Below are 14,405 nucleotides of genomic sequence, written 5' to 3'. Positions count from 1 at the left end.
GCAATTAACCCAGATATGCCCATTGCTTGATCGTGATTATTTTAAAAGTATTTTTTTATTGTTTTAGAAGCAAATGTGAAATAATAACAGTATGTTTATATGTTTTTTAAAAATTTTTTGAAAAAGTGGTTTTTGAGGCCACTTTTGGACACAGGGTTTTATCATATAACTGGGAGTTATGGGACACAAAACATTTGACATATAGTCCAAAGACACCTTTTCGGCATCTAGTTAACATTTTTTCGTAATAGGCTCCACATCGTGTATGTTTTCGTTATAAAACTACCCACTATTTAATCGGTCATAACGCAAATTATTGTAAAAACTAAGCGATAGGTGGGAACTTCGATGAACTAGACCTCAAAACTCAAAAATAGTAGCTCAAAATAATGGAATCACATAATATCCCAAGAGCTACAGATGTGTACTGAGTATATCACCAAAATAAACGGTACTTTGATAAACATAACATATCAAATTAGCAAGAATTTTGTGTGTCCTATATATAGGACAGTGGGCATATCTGGGTTAAGAATTATTATGGCGTTCTTGGTATATAGAAATGTAGAGTCTATAACTTTTCGTCACTAAATAATTTAGGAAATCAATAATAGACCACAAACCAGAATCAAATTTTGGTTTTGTAATTGAAAACGATTTTGGAATATGTGCGTTACGTGAAAAAGTCAGAAAAACCACTGCTCTCCCCGTAAAATATAGGGAAACCAATTTTCTACAGAGAAGATTTCAAGCCCTTTAAAGTACTTTGATGACGTTATATTTTCTAATGAGACGAACATTATGTTGTATTATTACGAGGGGACCCAAAAAGTATGGCGCGAACTTCTCTATAACGAACTTCCCAATAACGAATTTTTCTTTATAACGAAGAAATATTGAAAACACAGTTTTTTCAGTCCATGCTCACCTATTTTAACCTCTATATAACGAACTTCCCTATAACGAATACTTCTCTATAAAGAAGTTTTTTTAAGCACAAGTTATATTTCCCACACAAAATAACCTCCCTATAACGAATTAAAAAACAATATCTTTCAACAGCGTTCTTATTGAAGTCCACTTTATTTTTACATTGTGCACACAATGTGTCAAAACAAAACAGTGGTTTATGAGGAAAAATATCAGTTAAAATATTTTTTGTGGTGATCGAACGCAAACTACGATAAAATTGTAGAGATCAGCAAGTTTATCATTTGGTTTTGTTTAGATTCGAAGACTGATGAATCATGCAATATGTTTTGAATTGCCTTTTCTTTCCCAGTTTAAGAAATAGTTGCGAAACAAAGTTCCCGATCATATTTGTTTTCCCACTGCTCATTGGGATGACTTTTTTGATGAAGCAAAGTAGCTTAAGGGGTATTATCAATTTGTGCATTTGTATGTAACATGCAAAAGGAAACGAAATAGGTCAATGGTTCCTTTCGATGATCTACATAGCATCACATTCTGAGTCTTTTTATACGTGCCCGTCCATCCGTTAATGCACTTTTGTCGCATTTATTATCCTATCCGGGTTAAAATTTATGATGGTCGCAATTTTGATCAAAGGACTATAGCCATTGCTTTTGACGAGAATAGGTTGAGATTTGGATATAGCTCCCATATATTCTCCCGATTCCGAATATTCTATCCACCAAACAACTATTTTAAAACAAGTGTGTAATGAAATCTGTTCAGTAATGCGATTCACAAACTAATTTTGTGAGTTACCGACAAGTGTTGGTAAAATTAAAATGCTTATAATTTCGGTAATTACCGAAAGAATATGTGGTAATACCTTAAACTGTCGTACTTTACTGATTAAAGAATTTGTAAATAGGAACGGGTGAAACTATACTCTGCATTTTAATTTATTTATTTATTATCCTCCTTTATATTCGTGTGAATTCTCCGCTAACGAAGTAGCGGGCACTTGCTAGTTCCATGAATAAAGATATAGTCATTATACTAAAAAATTTTGGTTCAGTTACCCCGCTAAATATTTTCTGATCATTATGTTAAATAGAAGTCTTTTCTTTTGTCGTAAGCCCAAACCTTACTAAAAATTTCAGACCATTATTGTGGCCTACAGAAACGCAACAAAAATTAATTAAAATGTTTGCTTTTGATCCATTTTATCCCCTAAATATTTCATGATCACCACCAGAAACTAATCGTTTCTATTGTGGTGGAAACTCGCCCTCCGTACTATATTTCATGACGTTTGGTCCATAATTGTGGCCTGGAGTTTGATTACAATACAAGAAAATCATATCCACCACCGTTTTGTATGTCCTCTTTGCTTTGCAAAGAATGCTAACATAGAATTGTTGCTTGTCATAAGTAAACAACGAGAAAGTTGTTGTATTTGCTTTACACATTGATCAACGAACACCGTGATGATGCCTAATCAAAAATGTTTGGCACAATACGCCAAAACGCGGCGTTTTTTGAGAAGGTGTGAACACACTCTACTCACGGCAACGCACGGCACACACCCGTCACTATCTAGAACACAGTGTTCATGTATCTGTTTTCAGTTTCACTACACTTTCTGTAAGTCGATAATGTCAGGTTTGTATATTTAAAGAAATCACCCAGTGCGTAAATTTGTCTGTAAAGAGTGCTGTTCAATTTTGAACCCAAATCTATAATTTTATACGTTGAATGTGATATTGGATGTTCATGGGGTGTCTTTGAATTATTAAAACAAATCGTTCCTGAGAAGATTTTAAACAAGTAAGAACGAAGTTAAATTCGGCCGTCCGAACTTGTTATACCCTCCACCACGAGTTGTATTGAAGTAAACCTGAACAATTAGTTTCCTTTCGTTTATGAAGAAGATTAAATAACAAACTCCAGCAATTTCGGTAAAACAATGTGGCATATTTAGAGGGGAAAGTTGATTACCCCCAACGAAGCCCATAACCTTGCAAACAGGGTTTCGGAGTCGGAGTCTACGAGTCGGAGTCGAGCAATTTTGCTGGAGTCGGAGTCGGAGTCTGAGTCGAAAAAAATAACTCGACTCCGACTCCGGGCAAAATTTTTTCCACGACATAGAAATATAACATTAAATTTGGAACAATAATTTTTTTTATTAATTTTCTCGTTTAGAGTTAAGCTTGATAATCGGAAATTATTTGCAAGTGAAAAAGGAAAGCCAAGGACTCGAACCCACATAGTCACCAAATTACGTTACCTGGTTTCATTGGTGGTAAAGCAAATCTTCGGACGTATCGACTATGTAATGGCTTCTCTGTCCGAGAACTTATCGTTTTTCAAATGCAAATGTGTTTTGTACATTTACGCGGATACATGGCCACAGAAATAATTTCCGATCATCAAGCTTAACTCTAAACGAGAAAATTAATAAAAAATCATTAAAAATGATCTTCGCCCTAACAGGCAAAATTTCAAATTTGTTTTTTTTAAATCATTATTTATTTTAAAAGGTATAAGAAAACATATATATAAACGGTATATTATACTAAGTTAAAGGACAATTCACAGGATATTAACTATTCTCTGAAGTGTAGTCTATTCATCCCTATTTTGTTGATCCAATAGATTTTTTACATTTTGCAAACAAAAGTAAATTTCTATGACAATCGAATTAAGATTGGTCCTTTAACCTCTTTCGTTAGAAGTCTTACTGATCGTCTCTCGAAGGTCTATTGGTATTCTCATCTTGTTTTTTTTATGAGAAGTCATCCTTGTATTATATTAAAGACATTGTGGTCTCTATGGGAAATCTTACTGAATACCCTGTGACACAAAATGGAAGTCAAGATTTGGGGGTGGAAAAATTACTTTTCGGAATGAAAGACCCCAATTGAGAACCCCAAAGGATCCCATAGCTGAAATTTCTGAGTTATGACATAATGAATTTTTTGATTGACCTCCATCAATCATTGAGAAAATAGCTTCATATCTCTGTTTGGAAATATCGTTTCATAATTTTTAGATGACATGTTTTCTGTTATATGGAATGAGGAACCTTTCTGTCGAATATGCTGTCCTTCTAGCTCAGTTCCTTCCATGTCCTTTTTTCTGGAACTCAAAAGTAAAACAAAATGAAATTTTCTACAAAAATGTTCCACCGAAAATTATATGTACGTTTCCTATATTCAAGAAATCGATATTGTCACGTTTTCATTGTTCTTTACAGTTATACCCGTTACTTTCTCAAAAAGCCGTATGTTTGTGTATTTCGGTAAATTTTGCATAATCTGTTTGTATATGAAACTCGGATGGTTACGCTTCCGCCATAACTGAGAAGTCTGACAAACGGCGAATCTTTTTCTAGAATTCATTAAATACTCAATTAGGGCTTTAGATGTAGATCAGATATGTAGAACAGATATAGTTCATGTGAATCCGAGTTTTCTACACAATGAATTGGATACACGAAATTCAATGGAATACATAATCATAGAATTTTCGTGAGAAAGGATCGGGTAATATCACTTTTATGAATGAAAACATGACAATATCGATTTCTTGTCCTATTGGACTGACCCTACATAAAATTTTCCTACCAACATTTTTGTAGAATATTTTCATGCAAGAAATCTCATCGTGTGCTAATTTTTTAGTTCCAGAAAACATCCGTCTGCCTACGTGCTGGGTGGTGTATACAGTATATCTCAAATATTTCAATGAGATTATCCACTCCACACCAAAGGTCAAAATGTGAGCGCTGAATTTTAGTTTAAAGTATGATCCCTACTTCCATTTTTTAAGTCGATCGGAACAATTTATTTTATTTTTTATGCAGCATATAACTTCGTAATATCTTTCTCTTTTAGATGAAGAAAAAATCTGCCAAAAAGTTACGTAGTTTTCTCGAAAAAAATCATGATAAATGGCTTTCAATAAAAAGCTTTTAAAGCTAAGCACACTAAAATGTTGGCTTGCATCCAGTTTGAAACTTGGTCATGAATTGCTTACAATTTTTATTGCATATAGTCCTTATGATTTGTATTGCCCCTTCATTTTCACGTATTTTGAAAGCTCAAAGATTTTCTCACGCGGAAGAATTCCGTCCAGAATATACTCGTGCAAAAAAAAGGAAAACCGACAAAAACTTTTTAACTTTGATATTTTTCAATGTAAGCGTCCGCAAAAACAATATTGATATGTTCGAATGTATTGAAACGAATGCCCTTTCTAATAAATATGTAAGGAAAAACTAACACATTAGCTTGTATAGGCCAAAATATAGGAAAAAGTTAAAAATTTGTGCAAATTTTATTCATTATTAGTGGTATAGGAATTCACTCTCGGAGTCGACCCGGAGTCGGAGCCGGAGTCGTGAAAAAAACTCGTCTGGAGTCGGAGTCGAGCCAAAAATACCTCGACTCCGAAACCCTGCTTGCAAATACCGAAAATCGGGAGGTACCGTTCTATGGGGGCTATTTTAAGGCGTATATTAGTACTGACACATTTCTGGGAGAACGTTTTATATTACTAACAAAGACTAAATAAAAAATTTTGTACTCCAAATGAAGACTAAACACATAATTTCAGCCATTTCGGTGGAATATTGAGACCACAACGTTCAAAATACCACAAGTCGGGAGGTGCTTCTATGGGGGCTATATGAAGGCGTGGGCCTGCTAATACCGACAAAATTCTGAGGAAAAGTTGTATACCCCGAACGAAGACTAAGTACCAAATTTCAACCAATTCGGTGTGATAATGAAGCTAAAAACTTCATATACCGAAAATCGGGTGGAACCGTGGGCCGATATAGCCCATTGGCAATATCAAACATCCTAGGAGTAATAGAAACTTATATACTAAATTACTATCTTAAAAATTTGCGGACTGTATCTTGATTTCAACAGACGGACGGACAGACATACAGAATGCTTAAAAAGTCTTAGAAATATAATTTTCATAAACAATTCTCGCAAACAGAATATCGGCGTTAAGTGGGTTAATTATACCCTCCATATTATGGTGGAGGGTATAACAAATTTAATAAAACAAATACTGTTAAATCTACTGCCAGTTTATCTTTCAAAACAGTGAAAAATAAAAGTTTGTAAAATGAGTTATTGCTTATTTCAATTTAAACATAATTTATTACTTGTAAATTAATGTAATTTATTATTCAAAATAATAACTATCTTTAATACCCCAAAATACTAATCACTATGTTGTCCAATTTCCTTCGTTTCGTTACAGATTTAATGATGACTTCATTCGATTGGGAGGAACCTAATAATGCAGAGAAATTAATGTACAGATTATATTAATGTTACGGTTTAAATGGCAAAAAATTTATGTGATATTTAATATGATTTAAATACATACTGCAACAAAAACACACACGCTCACTTAAATGGTAGTCACCGGTTAGCTGGAAATTTGTGTTGCTTAATAGCAAAGCAGAACGATTTTACATTGGATATTATGGCGTTTGATTTTATGGAACTACTACTAAATATAGTATATAGTTAGCACTTTAGATCTCTTAAGTGGCTACCAAGAAATCAACTATCTTAACGATGTAGACTCTTAGCTTACATTATCCCTTGCATATAAACATGTGTCCATTAAAACTACGTATATACTGTCACAACATCATGATGTATAACAACAATTTAATATGCAATTTCTAGTTGTTAATTAGTTCCATGTACAAGTGGGTAATTTATAATTATGTACAAGCACACACTCTCTCATTATTAATATATTTTGGTGGTTTATGTGGCTTTGCAAACGTTTGAAGTTGTTGTTCGATTATTAACAGTAATTTGCAGAAAATAAACTAACTACCTTCTATAATATGATTAAATCTTGTTTGTCTGTGAATTATTATTTTATGTTGTTTCGTTTTCATTTTTTTAAATGAGAATGGAGAAGAACCTGTTTTGTAATTAGTAAATGATGAAGTGGTACCATAAAGAATACACTGCTCTATTTAGTGCATTTTTATTTCAATTTTGTTTTAAAAAATGTTGAATTAATTTGCCATAATTACAATAACCCAATAAAAGTTGCAAGCATTTATAAAAGCAATTATCAGATAATATATTCAGGAATGTTTTCGAGTAAAACGTTTAAGAAAATTTAGGTTATCCTTGTACCATACAACCCATAAACCAAAACAAGGAACCATATTGATAAGTTCTGTAAAGATTTTTTCCTATCCATTGAGAATCCGTAATACAAAGCAATTAATACCCACATCAGTAGGAAAATGTAGCAAAAATGGCTCACATCCGGCGATATCGCTATACGGTGTCGCTACCAAAAATTGTAAAATCTAGGAACAAATCATAACGGTCAATCCTACAGAGAATTTTCACAGCTACAACATTTTCTTTAGCACCACTTCGATAGGACTTGCGGTCGCCCCGGCCTAATGTACATACATATATTATAAGAAGATCAAATGTATTCCATAATAAGACTATGCACTTCTTTAAGAAGATCAAATGCCTAATAAACCTTGTGATCTTTTGTATAAAGACTTGAGCTTTCTATAAAAACACCCTGTCGGCTTCTATAAAAACAAAATTTTATAAGAAGACCTTTTTTTCCTTAACGTCTTCTGTAACCTTTCGGACTTCCAAAATAAGACCTTGCGATCTCTTATTTGAAGACCTTGTGGCCTTCCTTAGAAATACCTTGTGGTCTTTCTTCTCTTCCTTCCTCCTTTATAAAAGAAGACCATGTGATCTTCTATAATAAGTATTTTTGGATATTTAAAGGAAGATCTTGTTTATTTAACATCTTCTGTATCATAAAAGAAACCCTTTCCATTTTATAAAAAAAGACCTTCAGATCTTTTATAAGCAAACCTTGCGACAGGCCGCTTGGTCTTCTTCTTTTGGTATTCTATATGGAGGCATTGTGGTATTCCATAAAAAGACCTTGGTCTTCAAAAAAAAAGACTTGTTTATAAGAAAACCTTCCTCTCGTTTATATGAACACCTAAACGGCTTCTATAAAAAGATATTCTGCTATTTTATTAGAAGATTTTATGGTCTTCTAGAAGGAAGACCCAGAAGACTTATTTAAGAAGACTCTTTGGTTTTCTGTGACTTCCCGACTGAAAAAGATTATTACACAAATAAAAATAGGTAAAAAAAAACTTTTTAAGTTAAACGGTTTTATGTTAAACATACATTGCAATGTGAAGCATTGTGGCGTTTTTTTATTGGGATAGCGTTTGCAATTTTGTTTTTTCAAAATAGTCTGGCTTAATCCCATTGTTGCTGTTTTAATATTTTAAAACAACTATTTTATTAGTGGCAGGGAATACTATAGTTTCGATCCACGCCACTGGATCTCATCAGTTCCCTTGCCTTACCCCTTGGCGAACAATGCCAAATCTTCTCCATTAATAAAATAGTTGTTTTAAAATATTAAAACAGCAACAATGGGATTAAGCCAGACTATTTTGAAAAAAAAAAACAAAAAATACATTGCAATGTTTAAGATAAATGTACTAAAAACCAACAAATAATAAAATAGATACAGTCGTGGGAATTATAAACATATGCATAGACTAGACTAAAAGAAAACCGTGGGGCACGTCAATTGTCTACAATCGTTGATTAAAATGTTTGTTTTGTAATGTTACACTATAATTAGGCAGTTGTTCAACCGACAACGATGGACGTGTATAAGTAGGGCTAGAATGTGGAAACAAGCTAGCAAGCTCGATTATAAGCGAGTTTTAGGGTTTCATAGTGGTGAGCGAGTAGTACTTTGTCGATTAAAGACAAACTACGAGCAGTGAAACGATTCCTCGACAGCCAGCAGTGTGAATGTCCAACGATAAACTAGTTGAAACATCTCTTTTATTTACATGGAGTGTATAACTATTGGAATTTCCATGAGCAAGAAAATAGTAAGTAATTTCCTCACGGTCTGCGGGCCAACTGCCTAACGACGAATTAAACGATTCTTCTATCGCACATTAAGTCGATAATTTGTAGACAATTGACGTGCCCCACGGTTTTATTTTAGTCTAGTCTATGCATATGTATATAATTCCCACGACTGTATCTATTTTATTATTTTTTGGTTTTTAGTACATTTATCTTAAACATTGCAATGTATGTTTAACATAAAACCGTTTAACTTAAAAAGTTTTTTTTACCTATTTTTATACCCTCCACCATAGTATGGAGGGTATATTAAGTTTGTTTTTCCGTTTGTAACGCATTGAAATACTCATTTGCGACCCTATAAAGTATATATATTCATGATCAGGGTAAAATTCTGAGTCGATCTGTGCACGTCCGCCCGTCCGTCTGTGGTAATCACTCTAGCATCCACAAAAATGGAGATAGAACGCTGAAATTTTGGGAAAATGCGTCTTTTGTTTGCAGTCAGGTCAAGTTCGATGATGGGCTATATCGGTCCACGTTTTGGTATAGCCCCCATATAACGGTCCCCCCCGATTTACGGTATTTTGATGTTTTTAGCTACATATTCAGACCGATTTAGCTATAATTTGACATTTAGGGTTCTTAAGTGTCAATAAACTTATACAACAAAAGTTGTGGACATAGGTCCACGTTTCGGTATAGCCCCCATATAACGGTACCCCCCGATTTACGGTATTTTGACGGTTTTAGCTACATTTTCAGGCCGATTAAGCTATAATTTGACATTTAGGGTTCTTAAGTATCAATAAACTTATATAACAAAAGTTGTGGACATAGGTCCACGTTTTGGTATAGCCCCCATATAACGGTACCCCCCGATTTAAGGTATTTTGACGGTTTTAGCTACACTTTCAGACCGAGTTAGCTATAATTTGACATTAAGTATCAGTAAACTTATATAACAAAACTTGTGGACATAGGTCCACGTTTTGGTATAGCCCCCATATAACGGTACCCCCCGATTTAAGGTATTTTGACGGTTTTAGCTACACTTTCAGACCGATTTAGCTATAATTTGACATTTAGGGTTCTTAGGTATCAATAAACTTATATAACAAAACTTGTGGACATAGGTCCACGTTTTAGTATAGCCCCCATATAACGGTACCCCCCGATTTAAGGTATTTTGACGGTTTTAGCTACACTTTCAGACCGATTTAGCTATAATTTGACATTTAGGGTTCTTAAGTATCAATAAACTTATATAACAAAAGTTGTGGACATAGGTCCACGTTTCGGTATAGCCCCCATATAATGGTACCCCCCGATTTACGGTATTTTGACGGTTTTAGCTACATTTTCAGACCGATTTAGCTATAATTTGACATTTAGGGTTCTTAAATGTCAATAAACTTATATAACAAAATTTGTGGACATAGGTCCACGTTTTGCTATAGCCCCCATATAACGGTACCCCCGAATTACGGTATTTTGACGTTTTTAGCTACATTTTCAGACCGTTTTAACTATAATTTGACATTTTGGGTTCTTAAGTGTAAATAACCTTATATAACAAAAGTTGTGGACATAGGTCCACGTTTTGGTATAGCCCCCATATAACGGTACCCCCGATTTACGGCATTTTGACGTTTTTATCTACATTTTCAGACCGACTTAGCTATAAATTGATATTTAGGGTTCTTAGTGACAAAAAACTTATATTCGAAAAAATTATGAACATAGGTCCATGTTTTGGAATAGCCCCCATATAACGTTACCGCCCGATTTCAGGTATTTTGACGTTTGAAGTCACATTTCTAGACCGAATTAGCTATAATTTGATATTTAGGGTTCTTAGTGACCAAAAAACTTATATTCGAAAAAATTATGAACATAGGTCCATGTTTTGGTATAGCCCCACATAACGGTACCTCCAGATTTTCGGTATTTTAAGAATTTTACCAACAAGTTTTAACAGAATTATCTGTAATTTGAACATTTGACATTTGAAATTCTTAGTGGTCACCACCCCTCTCCGCAAAAAATTTTCAAGAAAGCCCCCATATAACGGTACCTCCCAATTTTCAGTAATTTGGCAATTTTAGCTACAATTTTTAACAGAACTAACTGTAATTTGACGTTTGAAGGTTGTAGTGGTCACCACACATCTGCATCAACAATTTTCAACATAGCCCCAATATAACGATATTTCCCGATTTTCTGTACTTTGAGGATTTTACTTAAAATGTTTAACCGAACGTAGGTCCATATTTTGGTATAGCCCCAAAACAAACCTACCGATTTTCCGTACCTTAGCTTTATTTTTTGGACGAACTTTCTGTAATTTGAAATTTAAAAGCCGACAACAACAGCAATTTTTTCATTTAAGTTCATATTTCCGTATAGCCCACATACCTCCGAACTAGCTGTTTATGACATTTGAAGTTCCCACGTTATGTACCGGTTTTCGGTATTTTGAGGAATCTAGCAAAAATTTTTAACCGAAAAAATTTTTTTTTTTTCAACATACATAGATAGATATAGGCACCATAAAAAAGGGCCTCCGAAATGAAGCATTTTATGTACATTATCTGACATTTAAACGTACCCACTTAAAGTTGGGGACAGGAATGAAAACTAATTATTCTATTTTAGTTCAGAATATTTTATGGTGGAGGGTATGAAAAGTTCGGCCCGGCCGAAGTTAATGCTTTTTTACTTGTTATTTTCTAGTTTTTAGTTTTTATTTCGCATTCTGTTTAATTCATTTAGTGTTTCATTATTGCAAGGTTTCTTGCCCGTTAGTTTATTGCAGTCCAACTCCTCTATACGTAGTCCCTGCAAAGATCTTACTCTACTTAGAGCCACGTAGGCTTGACCTTCTTCAAACAGTTTCGCACCTAAGTATACGACTGCGTGATCCACAGTGCTGCCCTGCATTTTATGTATTGTAGAAGCCCATGATAGTATTAAAGGCAGCACACATCTGTGTGTATTGCTCCCGTTGTTTTGTTAACCTGGCCTCATATTCTTCAGGTGTTTCTGACGCTATCATCTGTGTGTATCGCTCACGTTGCTTTGTTAACCTGGCTTCATATTCTTCAGGCGTTTCTGACGCCGTCATTTGCTTTCGCTGACGTTGCTTTTTTAACCTGGCCTCATATTGCTCAGGTGTTTTTGACGCTAATTGTTCCCGTCGTTTCTGTAATCGACTATTTCTATCACCTTCACTTTCTTTAGCTCGTTTTGCTTTATACTTTTCTTTCGCTTGTTGAAGCCTTCGTTTACGTTGTGTTGCAGTTTCTGTTTTATTTGTGTTAGTACCACGAGTAATGGACATTTAAACGGTCGACCCCCCCCAGAGGTCCAATAAAGGGGCACGGCTATGTACAACAAGATGCGCCTGAGTCTTGAGGGGAAAACGCTAATGACATTTCATTTTTATCCACCCTAATGCCATACAGTTCTCGGCGCGTTTTAACCTTTCACCTTAACTTGGGTGGTGTACCGCTAACGACGTATCATTTTTAGCCACCCTAACGCCACACAGTCCTCAACACGATAAAAAAAGCTTTACTTGGGTGGTGAATTCAGGCGGGATTAATCAGATACCTAAGTTACAGATTCAATTTCTAAATTTAAATCTTAATTATACGCCATTTAGTGGTTGCGCCCATCTTAAATATTGAGGTTGTATAGTGCACTGTATTCTTCTTGTCAAGCCCTTTTATTTGATACCCATATTGGTTTGATTGATAAAAAATTGTTATCAGTCATTCGGTAGCGGTGGCCATCTTAGATTTCAATTTTGCATAGTAAATTGTATTCTACTTGTTGAGACCTTTCATTTGATACCCATGTTGATGGGATTGATAAAACCTAAGTTATCCGCCATTTTGTAGAGACTGCCATCTTGGATTTCAATTTTTTATAGTATATTGTATTCTGCTTGTTGAGCCCTTTCATTTGATACCCATATTGATGGGATTGATAAAACCTACGTTATCCGCCATTTTGTAGCGGCCGCCATCTTGGATTTAAATTTTTGATAGTATATTGTATTCTGCTTGTTGAGCCCTTTCATTTGATACCCATATTGATGGAATTGATAAAACCTACGTTATCCGCCATTTTGTAGCGGCGGCCATCTTGAATTTATAATGATAATGAATAAACATAATTGTATTGTCACCAAAATCCAAAGTGTATACAAAATTTCAGATTAATCGGTTGACAGGAAGAGGGTCAAATTTGAATTACTAAATTTGACCCAAGAATAAATAAAACAAACGGGGTGAGCTAAATAAAACCATTTAAAAATAGAATAACCATTTGGACCATATTTTGCAAACAGCTAGCCAGATATCAGTGCTAAGTATTTGTGCAATATCAAGTATGATTTGGAGTGTTTTAGTGCTTCATAAATTAAGAAAAAAAAAAATACTTTTTTGTTGATTTATACCAAACTCTTAGTAAATGAGCTCTAACTCGAAGAGTTTTAGAGATATCAGCGTGAAAATTTGATACAAGATAAAGTAGAATTTGTAGAGAAAACGCGTGTTTTGCTATGGCACTCTTTATGAAAATGAGCGATATGGTCTTCTAAATGAAGACAATATGCTGTTCTCTAGGATGGCATTAGTATTTTCTATGGGAAGACATTGTGACTTCTGAGAGAAGACCTAGTAAACTTCTATAAGAATTCCTTGTGGTCGTTTATAAAAAGTCCTTGTGGTGTTTTATAAGAAGTCCTTATGCCCTTTAAAATAATATCTTGTGCTCGTCTAAAAACAGTACTTGCGATCTTCTACATATAAGAAGATCTCGTGATCTTTTGGAAGAAGACCTTGTTGTCTTCTTTAAAAAATCCATGTGGTCTTCTCTGAAAAGACCCTGGTGTAATTTTTAAGAAGACATTCTTGTTTTCTATAAAAAGTCTAGTGGTCTTCTATGAGTAATCTTCTATGACCACAAGTTCTTCTCATACGAAGGCCTTGTGGTCTTCTATACGAAGACTTTTTGGTCGCCTACACGCAAAAAAAAACGGCCTCTCTAACATATGTCCCAAACATATTTTGCAGCAAACATATATATGTTTGCAACAGTCCCAAACATAATATATATTTGGGTGCAAAGATATTTATGTTTGGGTGCAAAGATATATATGTTTGGGTGCAAACAAAGATATGTTTGGGTGGAAACAATTTTATGTTTGGGTGCAAACATTTTATATGTTTGGGTGCAAAAAAATACAAACCCAAAAGGCACAAAAAAAAACAAACACATGCACCAGTGGGCGCTTACTGAGAGCAAGGGAGCATAAAATTCAATGTAAAACACTTTGAAATGTATGCTCACTTGCTCTCAGAAAGAACTCACTGGCTATCTCTACAGCAGGGACGAGCTTCTTTGCTTAGATCGTATAGTGAGGGCGCCCACTGAGTTGTTTTTGCATTTGCTTCTCTCTCTCACGTACAGTGTAAAGAATGAAAACAAACAAAAACATAATGTGGTTCAGAGTGAGGCAGAGAACATTTTTGGGTCTCTCTTGTG

The sequence above is a fragment of the Musca autumnalis genome, unplaced genomic scaffold (assembly GCF_047663935.1).
Source record: "Musca autumnalis isolate F117 unplaced genomic scaffold, ASM4766393v1 scaffold_2, whole genome shotgun sequence".
Classification (NCBI taxonomy): Eukaryota; Metazoa; Arthropoda; class Insecta; order Diptera; family Muscidae; genus Musca; species Musca autumnalis.
The sequence above is the reverse complement of the archived record's forward strand: the minus strand, read 5'-3'. Positions refer to the sequence as shown.